The sequence below is a fragment of the Mesoplodon densirostris genome, chromosome 3 (assembly GCF_025265405.1).
Source record: "Mesoplodon densirostris isolate mMesDen1 chromosome 3, mMesDen1 primary haplotype, whole genome shotgun sequence".
Taxonomy (NCBI): Eukaryota; Metazoa; Chordata; class Mammalia; order Artiodactyla; family Ziphiidae; genus Mesoplodon; species Mesoplodon densirostris.
The window spans coordinates 174,933,025-174,943,788 of NC_082663.1; the positions used below are offsets into that span (position 1 = coordinate 174,933,025).

Here is a 10,764-nt window from a genome sequence, read left to right on the forward strand (position 1 = left end):
TAAAAGGGCTGTTATGAAGACTAACTGCAAAGCTCTGAATTGATGTCTGGCAAGAAGCAAGTTAATAGAAGTTTGCTGCTCTTAATAAAAGTTTGCTGCCATTATGAGGACAGCATTCAAGGACTCCCCATGGAGCCCCACGTATCATTCTGAGGGTACGTTTCTGCCTCAGAAACTGATGGGTCCAAGTGACTCTTGCTCGTTTTAGAATATATAGATCAGTGCAAAAAGTGATACATAAGCAAGCAAGCAGTTATTTCCTAGACCCATCCGTGCTCCTGGCTCTGCTCATGATTGGAACCAAAAAGAATTCGTATGAAACTTTGATTAGCCACTTGGATGACAGAAATGGAAAGTAGCAGCTGGGTTATTGCTAATTTGTCTAGACGTGGCCTGAGCTGTGGCCCCAAGCACTGAGTGTGTTTGCTTGATCCTCCCAACCCTTTGCTTCCTCCCTCTTAACCAGCCCTCTTCATGTTCTAGGCTTAAAAGTAAGCCCAGTGTACCGCAGTGTCTGCCCAGCGGTACCTGTGGAGCCCACCATCACAGAGCAGATACGTCACGCGGCTCCCCTCCTGGCAGGGGGAGGAAGCATGAGGCCATCCTCATCCATTCACACTGGATTGCTGGGCACTCTCTTTCCCGAGCCTTCTGCCCCAGTCTCTCCCCACCCAACCCTCAGATCTGGACGCGTCATTCTCAGAAACCACTGGAATCAGATCACTGTTCTCCTCGAGGCTCTCTGCACCTCCTATTTCACATGTATCCACCTCTCAGAAGACCACTTACCCCTTTGGCCTCCCATATATGTATGGTTTAGGTGAGGATGATGCCTTTCCTGCTAACCTGAATTGCCCTCACTGTACAAACATAACATAGGGTGGCCTTTCATGACAGGTGAGACCAATGAACTCAAACACGTGATGTGTTTTGATCCCAGTTTCTCCACTTACTAGCTACATTTTTTTAAATATAAATTTATTTATTTATTTATTTTTGGCTGCGGTGGGTCTTTGTTGCTGCACGCGGGCTCTCTCTAGTTGCGGCGAGCGGGGGCTACTCTTCCTTGCGGTGCGCAGGCTTCTCACTGCAGTGGCTTCTCTTGTTGCAGAGCACGGGCTCTAGGCGTGCGGGCTTCAGTAGTTGTGGCTCGCGGGCTCTAGAACAAAGGCTCAGTAGTTGTGGCGCATGGGCTTAGTTGCTCCGCGGCATGTGGGATCTTCCCGGACCAGGGACCGAACCTGTGTCCCCTGCATTGGCAGGCGGATTCTTAACCAGTGCACCACCAGGGAAGTCCCACTAGCTACATTTTCTATGGCAAGTGAACTATTATATCTATGAGCTTCTGCTTCCTCATCTGTAAAGTAGGCAGGATAGTACCTACCTCATAGTTTTGTTCTGAGTACTAGATAAGAAAACACAAGTGAGACACCCAGTCCCATACCTAGTAGACAGGAGTGCACTCAAAAAGTTAGCTGTTATTGTTTCTCTTACAAACTCCTCATTCTTCAGTCCTCAGCTTAGATATCACGTCTCCTGGGAAGCCTTCCCCAACCACCACCCCAAAAACGCGTGTGCTTCTAAATCACCCTGCCCCGAACACCATAGTAAGATGTGTTACACTGCAGTGTCCTTGCCTCTTGGCTTTTTGGCTGCCCGCTAAGGTCCTATGACACATCACTAGCGGGGATAGTGTTCCTCCTGCACTGACATAGCACCTGGCACAAAGTAGGTACCCAGTAAAAGTGTGGCCAAATAAAAAGTAATGAATTAAATAAACAACCAAATAAAGAGAAAATAATTGTTAAAACTTTGCTGTGTCATCTGACCTAATGATCACTCCAATGTAAGACCAGAGGCTTGTCTGACAACCAACCACATTCCTTTTTTATATTCTTTAATTTTGTTTTGTTTTGTTTTGCTTTGCTTTGTTTTGTTTTTTGGCCTCGCCCTGTGGCATGCGGGATCTTAGTTCCCCGACCAGGGATCGAACCCATGCATCCTGCAGTGGAACCACAGAATCCTAACCACTGGACCGCCAGCGAATTCCCTATATTATTTAATTTTAATAAGAGTTACCATCTATTGATCCATCTTGTATGCAAAACATAATTCGATCCTGATAGCTCCTCTGAGGTAGGTACTATGAGCAATGCCATCTTCCTCAGATGAGGACACGGAGGCTCAGAGAGTCGAAGGAATTTGCCCAAGATCATCCAGCTAGTAGAATAGAGCTGAGGCCAAAACCCAAGACTGTTCAATTCCAGGGTCTGTTCACTGTGCTGCTTCTTGCTATACTTGAGGATGCTGTTTTTCCTTTTTGCTAAATTTCTCTGGCCTCTCAATGCCCACAGAGTGGTGTTTCATCACCACTGGTGCTTTTACACCACAAACATGATAATGCCTTCTGCATAAATTCATCTGGTTACTAGTCACCCACTCAGTGCCTTGCCACATTTGTGTCTTGGCATCATATAACCTTCATGCTTTATCAAGTCTACCCAACATGAGCATAACCTGTTGGTGGCAGTGCCCAAGTCTTACAATTCTATCTCCCAAGGCCTAAAAGAACATGTTTCACCTGGTAAAAAAACATAAATAAAATAAAGTTTCTGTCTATTTGTTTGTTACATATTCAGGTACAATGACTAAGAGATTATCCCCAAATGTGAAGGGTAAGTTTAGCACAGCCTCACTTGGCTGTGGTATAAACAATTTCACACTGGGGAGTCCAGGAGGCACCTCAAGAAAGTAAACACATTTAATAACCTTCGTACTATTTGATTTTTTTAAACCAGAAGCATGAGTTATTTTTTTTTAAAGCACCATCAAAAATAAAGATAGATAGGGCCTCCCTGGTGGCGCAAGTGGTTGAGAGTCCGCCTGCCGATGCAGGGGATACGGGTTCGTGCCCCGGTCTGGGAGGATCCCATATGCCGCGGAGCGGCTGGGCCCGTGAGCCATGGCCGCTGAGCCTGCGCGTCCGGAGCCTGCGCGTCCGGAGCCTGTGCTCCGCAACGGGGGAGGCCACAACAGTGAGAGGCCCGCATACCGCAAAAAAAAAAAAAAAAAAAAGATAGATAAATAGACAGGATTTTTAAACCCAAACACTGGCGAGAAAATGACAGGGTAAGAGACTAGGGTCAATAGTTATCTTCCTGAGCAGACTTCCAGAGAAGATATAATAACAGCCTAGAAGAATATAAATTCCTATGAATAGAGAAATGAATGTAGCCTCAAATGGGAGTTCCAAATCAACAGTCACAATGGAAGATACACCAAATCACAGGCCCTGATTTTTGGTCATGTTACTTCTTGGTTAGAGGATTCTATGTGCACCAGGATGAGTAGCAACAGGAATGTGCTTTATTAAATGGTGGTTTAACAATTCATCCTACAAATGCAGGGGTGGCCAGCTGATATGCAATAATTGTCTTTTGGTTTGAGTTGATGTAGAAAGGGACCATCAGACAGTAGATGGTAGGGCTTTGCCCCAGATGCCTGCCCTCTCCACCTTTGTCCCACTTTGCCTTGTTCTACCTGTCTCTGATAACTGCAAGACCAGACCAACTGTTCCCACACCTTTCTAGCATAAGCATTTAAACACCTCAGCAATTCTACAGCCCAGAACACACCCACTTCCTTCCAGTTGTCCACACACCCATTCCTTTCACTGGGATTGACATAAAATTGCACTTAGAGAGGAAGAGAAAAAGATTTCCATATTCAAATTGAAAAATCAATTTCAGAGTGGAATATTTGACTTACTTTGCAGTCAGTCCAGTAGAGCAGGTCAAAGATGCCCACTTGGATGATGAACTTCAGAAGTGACTACATCTGAAAACCTGCTGCCTTCAAAGCACAGGCCAGGGAGAGAAGGATGACACTATAGAAACGTGATCAGAGTCTTGCTGAAGGGGAGGTGGCTGGTGAAGACATCTTAGTCTCTGTAAAAATGAAGCTGACTTTAGCGATCTTTTACAAAGCACTAAAACAAAAAACAGGCATTTGAAGGACACTTGAAATAATTGAATGAGATTACTTCAGGCAGTCTTCTGCCTCTAGGAAACATCATACCTAGGACAGACGCCTCTCCATCACTACCCATAAAGCATAGCACTTCACAGTGACTTGGCAACTTTCATCCCAGGAGAAGGTTATAATCCAGGAGCACATTCAATTATATTTGACATACGGATCATGTTCTAACCCAGGTCTGTCTGGCTGTAGAAGGCAAATTCCTAACCACTAAACATTCTGCCTTTTTTGTATATTTCATTCATCTCTTTTTTCAGTGACATTTTTCCAATTAGAAAAGTAATACAAGTTCATTGTGGACATATTGGCATATTTAGGAAATCACAAAGAAGACAAAAATCACGTACAGTCGTTACCACTCAGATATATCAATATACGGTTAAATTTTGTCTATAAAATCTTCCAGTCTCTTTTCTGAGAGAGCACACATTTCTGAGATGGCAGGTGGGAATTACTGCCAATGCCTTTAAACTCCAAGTGTCCCTTCAAAAGCAGCTGACCATTTGGGGGAAGAAGACTTGGTCCTCATGAGCCACAAAATGGCCATATTTCTTCACTTCATTGGCAGCACTAACCAGTGGGGCTCACCTATGAGACACATTTGACTCTTTGCTGCACTGCCATTTCCACCTCATTGGAGTATCCACTCCTGTGGGATCTTGATCCGCTAACAGCTCAGGGGCAAATCTGACTTGTCTAACACTTTCAGTGTATGCCCATCCTCTTTCTCAATGATTGACTCAAGGGGACCAAGCAGACAAGGAGAAGGCCATGGGAGCTTCTGGGACAAATTCTTTGCTCCTAAGAGAGACACACCAGAAAAGACAGTCTTTTATTATCCCAGATGATGTCCTGTGTGGATTAATGCCTAGAATTGAAGAGCCATTTTAGGAGCCTGAGAGAAGCTGGCTGGGGAACAAAGCCTGAAGTGATAGAATACTCTAGATGACCTGTAGGAAGACATAGGAGGCTGCCGGACACAAAACAGACTATCATAAGGAAAGAGCAATTTGCAGAAGAATATGTACAGTATGATCCCATTTAGATAAGGAAGGAAGGAAGGGAGGGAGGGAGGGAGGGAGGGAGGGAGGAAGAGGAAAGAAAGGCATAGAAAAGAGCCAAGAGTAGACTCTGGAGTAATATACATCAAAGTGTTGGCACTGGTGACCTCTGGGAGCCATGTGAATCAGGGCCTCAACTTTTTATTCTATCTTTATTTGCGTGGTTTGAAGGTTTTACAATAGCATGCATACATGTATTGCTTGTGTAATTTTCTAAAAATATTTCAATTTTAAAGAGCATATGTGGCTTCCCCTTTATTTAAAACTTTAGAAGTTCGGAGCATTCTCCTAGGAAAAAAAAAGGTTTGTGGTCAAAAAATTCTTTAAGTTATTTTCAGTTTCTAGGGGGATCCTTTCTATCTTACAGCTCAGCACTCCTGCTGTTTGTTAGCAGAGCTTCCTTTCCCACAGGAAAAGCCACAGGGAGATCATGAGCTTTTGGTTCAGTTTGCCTGGGGTCAGTGTCTGAATGGTGAAGTGGGACAGGGTGATAAACCTCTTCTGTGAAATCAGGACATGGGCATTTGGCTAACATCACCAGAGTGCTGGCTGGCCTTGTAGGGTATCCAGAGATGAGTAAGGCATGGGATGTATCTCCAGGCACCACAGCACAAGGGTTGTGTAACATGTCTCAAAGTGTGGACCACAGTCCCCATGTCAGAATCACCTGCAAACTTGTTAAAATGCAAATTCCTGCACCCCACTCCAGATCTACTGAGTCACCATCTCTGAGGGTGGGTCCCCCAAACCTGAATTTTTTTTCTTATCTGTAGATAAAGTATGAGAACTACTTTCCTCAGTGGGTGAAGTGGCCTCATCAGAATAGGTAGTCAGTCCTCTGGGGCAGAGGTGGCCCAAGTACAGGTTCTTCTTTCTCATCCTGGCTACCTGGATGCTCAGAGCCAAAGTAATGGCCCAACTGTAGTCATGTGGTTTCACAGCATGAGGACGATTAGGAGCCCTAATCCTGGTGCCTCACATTAATTCCCTGACTTCTTTCATTCCTCTTGCCACCATCACAGAGCAGATATGTCACGCGGCTCCCCTCCTGGCAGGGGGAGGAAGCATGAGGCCGTCCTCATCCATTCACACTGGATTGCTGGGCACTCTCTCTCCTGAGCCTTCTGCCCCAGTCTCTCCCCACCCAACCCTCAGATCTGGAGGCATCATTCTCAGAAACCACTGGAATCAGATCACTGTCCTCCCGCCAGTGAATAAATGAATAAATGAGTAAGAGCAGTGGTTTATTAAGCGCTCAGCCGAATGCTGTGCTAAGTGCATTGCATCGTACCCCATTTAATCTTCACAACAAACCTAAGACCAGGTACTATTATTAATCACACTTTACAGGTGTGGGAACTGAGGCTTACAGAAGTTAGGTAATTTTTAGAGCAGGTGCTGGAATCTAGGTCTCTAATTCCAAAGCCTATGTTCTTAAACACCTACTACTTGCCCTTGGCATTGGTGAACAATGGTGGTCCCACACTTTTCATACAAGACTCACCCTGGGGCTGCAATCTCAGCGGAAAAGGGGGGCCAAGGCTAACCTTGAAGTTTTGTTTGCATAACTAGGACGCTATTTTTACTTAGATTTTATGTTTCAGATCAATTTTTTAAAATTTTGAAGATGCTTTTATGAGCACATTTTTTAAATGTTTTGTCTTATTTTACATATGTATATATTTACGGAGGGTCACAAAAGGCCTCATCTGTAGTGGTGCTGCCATTGTAAATGAATTAGTGGAACTATTTCATGTCAAATTCATTTTAAATTTTCTATTCAGTAACCGTTGATGATTTGCAGGGGGAAATGAAAGCCTTTTTACAGGAAGAACCCCCCCCCAACTTGGTACATATTTTAATACATATTTAATACGTCTGTGTATCATATAACAACAACAGCAACAACAAAAAGTCAAACTGTGAAAAGGTCCCATCACCTCCTAACTATACTCCTCAAGGACGCCCACTGTAAAAAGCGCATGCGCTCTCTCTCTCTCTCTCTCTCTCTCTCTCTCTCTCTCTCTCTCTTTCACACACACACACACACACACACACACACACAGGATCATACCACCAAGATGCAATGCAATCTACTTTGTTCACATAACCATATATCTTAGATATATGACATTTGCTTTGTTGTTTAACTTGAGAAGAACTTCCGTTCCCCCTTCAAGCCTAGAGGGCAGAGGAGACAGGAGAAGGCCCTCTGAGCTGGAGGTAACGTCTCCGCCCAAGCCAGAGCTCAAGGCCGGATAACCAGTGGGACTGCCAGCTAAGCGGGCCCCCGCCCTCCCACGGCCCGGACAAATGGCGGGAGGGAGGAAGTGTGCAGCTGGGAAGCTCCGCCGCTCTCGCCCGGGTTCCCCGTTTTCCCTGACTGAGACTGAGAGGAAAGTTAGTGCGGAAATCTGCACCCACCTTAAACCCGGCCGGTCCCAGGAACTTCCCCCGCCGCTGGGACCAGAGGCCGGGATGGAGAAGTCACCAGAGGGTGCGCTCCCGGGCCCGCGTCGCCGCGCGGGGACCGCGTCGCTGCAGCGCCCTCTGTCGGCAGCGTACGTATTTGAGTACGGCCCGCATCTTTCTGCCTGTAGTACTTGGTGTAGGTGTTCGTGTTAGTGTTCCTGTTCGTGTGCAGATTGGTGTCGGGGTGTCTAACGCCGGTGTACGCCTTTGCACTCCTCTTAGCAATGTGAAATTCCGCTGGAAATTTCTAGATAGTTCTGCTAACTCTGTGCATCTGTGTAGAGCTCCTAGGGACATAGATTTGTGTGAAAATGAGTGTGAAGATATAGTCTGGGTGCCCAAAGTGGTGTGCCTTGAGTGTGGCATCAGTTGTATATATGCCTGTGGATATTTCACTTTCTGCTTCCATCCATCTATGAGTGAGTACCTATGAGCATAGGCAGTATTCCTACAGATTTGAATGTTATTAGTAATACACACATTTATCATCTTCCGAGGGCTGTGTCTGTGTGAGTGTGCGTGTGCATGTGTGTGGCGCATGAAGCACAAGGGGTGGTAAAAGTGTGTTTCTGAAATCCAGATGTTAAAGGAGTAATGCTGGGGGAGGATGCTCCGGACATACTAAATCGTTTGCACTTCTTCTCATCCTCTTTAATCTCAGGAGAACCACAGATTTTGCTTTTGGACCCTCTAGCATACAACTGCTGGATCCTGACCTGAACTCATCCTCCTGCATGACCTCTCCTTGGCCTTCCTTCTCCTCTAGTCTGTGGAGCCCAGGGAGGCTGCCTGTTACTCTCTCTAAGCACCTTGGCCATGATGTCAACCCAAAGAAGTGACCATCCCATCTCCTTCCTTTTTCTCCACCCAAAAGTCATTTCCTCTTAGTTCATTACCTGGGATTTTGATGCCTGTGTTCCCTCTGCCTTATTGATACACACAGAGAAAAAAAAAAAAAAAAAAAGGAACTTCTTGAAATTCCCCAGAAGGTTGTGAGAGTTGTTTTCAGTGTTGCAACTTGGAACAAGTCAGTTTCTAGTTTAAGTTTCCATCAGAAAGCTTGGTAGGAGTAGGGTATATAAGCTCCAATAGTAGCAGCAGCAGAAGAAGAAACAAACGGTTTCAGACCCAAGGAACACTGCAGCCTGACCAGAAGCAAGGTAAGTACTTGCCTAGGCCCTGCCACCCCTTCCACAGGCCAACAGGCTGTCCAAGGGTAGACACCATTCATGTGCTACCCCTGTACCAGGCACTGTGGAGTGGGTGAATTCCTGGAAGCATTCCTGGTGACTTACCTACTGGGACACTAGTGAAAAGTCAGTGCTTTGGGGATTAATATACAAAGTATTCATTTTAAAAGTCAACTAATAATAATTGTATATTAAAGTCTGTGAACAAATGCACATTTTATAGAAAGGTTTGTCTTGTTTTAAAGTGGTATGTATATAAAAGTGTGTTCCTCAATATTAATGCTCATTAGTTAAAGGATTGTATAAAGTGAGTGGTGCTTCCCTTATTATTGTAAACTTTTTAAAAGCCTTTTATTCAGTAAGTAATAATGAATCCAATAAGTAATTGAATTCATTCTTATACCTCATAATTGAATGTTATAAGCAGAGTTGGTCCCATATTTGTCGTGGGCTTGTGACAGTCAACTAGATTGACAGTTAACTTATCCAGATCTTTTGGATTAACTAATCACTTAAAAAATGGAAAGCAACACCAATGTTTAAAACTACTTTCTGAAGTTTAAAATCTGTGAGAAGGAAAAAAAAAGATAATCTTTACTGTGTCTTATAGTTGCCTAGGTAAATCGTGTGCAATAATTTTCAGGTTAAAAAAATAATGATCAGTTTAAAATATCATTTTAACAAAGAGATTACTAAACCTGAGCTGATGGCCCACTTTTTTCAAATAAGGAATTTCAAGGTATTAGAAAGAATTTGGGCAGCTTCTTAGAGTTCATTTTACTGGGGTCTGAAATTTTACTATTTCTGTCCATTCATTCATTCTTCTAACAATTAATGAAATCCCTCTGAGCTAGACTCTCCCTGCTAGACTCCAGGGACAGAGTGTGGAATAAGACAGGCATGATCACTGCCATCAGAGAGCTCAGTGTGGTGGGGAAGACAAACATGAAAGAAGTAACTATATGATTGCAATTGTGTTATATAAGTGCTGTCAAAGGAGGAATGTGGCTTTGAGAGGAAAGAGCCAGGAGTCCTGACCTCATCAGGGCACCATGCTGGATACTTTATGTGAATTCTTTCATTACCTCTTCATCACAGCAGGGTTCCCATTTTACAGATTAAGAGTATGAGGCTCAGAGACATCAAGTGACTCGTCCAGAGTCACACGCCTAACAAGTGGCAGGGCTGGGATGCCAACACAGCGCTGCCTGTCTCTAGAACTGGGACCCTTTGCATGTGTTACACAAGCCTTCTGTGACTATGTCTTTTTATTTTTAAATAATAATTCTCTTTTCTAATTAAAAAGAAATGAACAAAATAAAACTTGAAAAAGAGATCCCTAGTCAAGTGTCACTGGCATGCCCATGTTGGCACCAGAGTTAGGGAGCCTTAACATACCACAGGACCTGGGGTCCCTGCGTCCCTCATACAAGGGTTTCAAGAGTTTAGAAAACCTATGAAATTACATTTTAAAATGTTTAATCTTAAAACTCTCAAATTAAGCAGGCCGAGAAAATGTGATCTGTGGGATACAACCAAACAACCAAACAACCCTTTGAGATGGGTATTATGTCCATTTTACAGCTGAGGAGACTGAGACTTAGAAAGTAATTTGGCCATTATCATATGATTAGTGAGTGGTCAAACCAGAATCCAAGCCCTTGGTATCAGATGATCTAGAGAACAACAGGGTAACTGCATGCTGCCCCTTTTTGGTTTCCCCTGGGTTTGATTAGGAAAGTGACCCACCACCATCTCTACCTTCTGCCAGTGTCCTGTGGTTTAAAATGTAGGTGATACAAAAATGGGAGCTGTTTCTTAGAACCATCACCAGGGCTCCCTTGACCCTGAAGTGTTGTTCACCTGAAATTCTCAGATGCATCTGAGACCCAGAAGGGAAGTGCTGGGCACTTAGCCAAAGGGAAAATCCCAGTGTTAAGAGAGCACAAAGGATTCACCAGGAGGTGCCAGGAATCTCTACCATTTCCATTCCCAGAGTGCTA

At 44.3% G+C, this 10,764-nt stretch overlaps 1 long non-coding RNA gene across 3 annotated transcripts in view; it reads right to left on the minus strand.

Moving 5' to 3' along the window:
* The window catches only part of LOC132485986 (uncharacterized), a 52,574-nt gene extending 44,966 nt beyond the window's left edge, over nucleotides 1-7,608 (minus strand). For all 3 annotated transcript variants that reach the window (XR_009531431.1, XR_009531429.1, XR_009531430.1), the window contains exons 1-2: nucleotides 7,524-7,608; nucleotides 3,769-3,947 (exon numbers count right to left, since the gene is read on the minus strand). This is a non-coding gene — a long non-coding RNA (uncharacterized LOC132485986). The remainder of the gene's footprint in view (nucleotides 1-3,768; nucleotides 3,948-7,523) is intronic.
* Between the last annotated feature and the right edge of the window lie 3,156 nt (nucleotides 7,609-10,764).